The following is a 451-nucleotide window of genomic DNA, read 5'->3' on the forward strand; positions in this document are numbered from 1 at the left end:
ACACAGCTACGTTCATTGGCTAAAACAATCGAGTAGCGCGGAATAATTCCGAAAATCCCTAATAACACGCTGTTTAGCGCACTGCGCTACGTCCTTCTGTTGCATTTTCGCATCTCCGAAATCAGAATAAGCCCCGCCTTCTTCGTTGATGGGCATGAATGGGGCGTCACCGACGTCACCAGTTCCTGTACCTACTGTCTTTCGCCAGCCTATTTACTTTTCGTAAATAATGAAATGCCCGGCCGATGCATTTCGCATCGAAGTGGAAAAATTCGGCATTTTTACCCGCTTTCGGAAGTGAACAAGTACGTCATTCACTGAACATTAAAGTTTTTCTTAAAATTAATTTTTGTATTTGTGCCAAACTCTATCGTAGGAAACCGTTCTAGCCTAGCAGAATGCCCTATAGTTCCTGAGATCGGCGATTTGGTGCTGTAATGGGTCCTACCTT

This window comes from Priapulus caudatus, unplaced genomic scaffold, assembly GCF_000485595.1.
Source record: "Priapulus caudatus unplaced genomic scaffold, Priapulus_caudatus-5.0.1 Scaffold175, whole genome shotgun sequence".
NCBI classification, from domain to species: domain Eukaryota; kingdom Metazoa; phylum Priapulida; class Priapulimorpha; order Priapulimorphida; family Priapulidae; genus Priapulus; species Priapulus caudatus.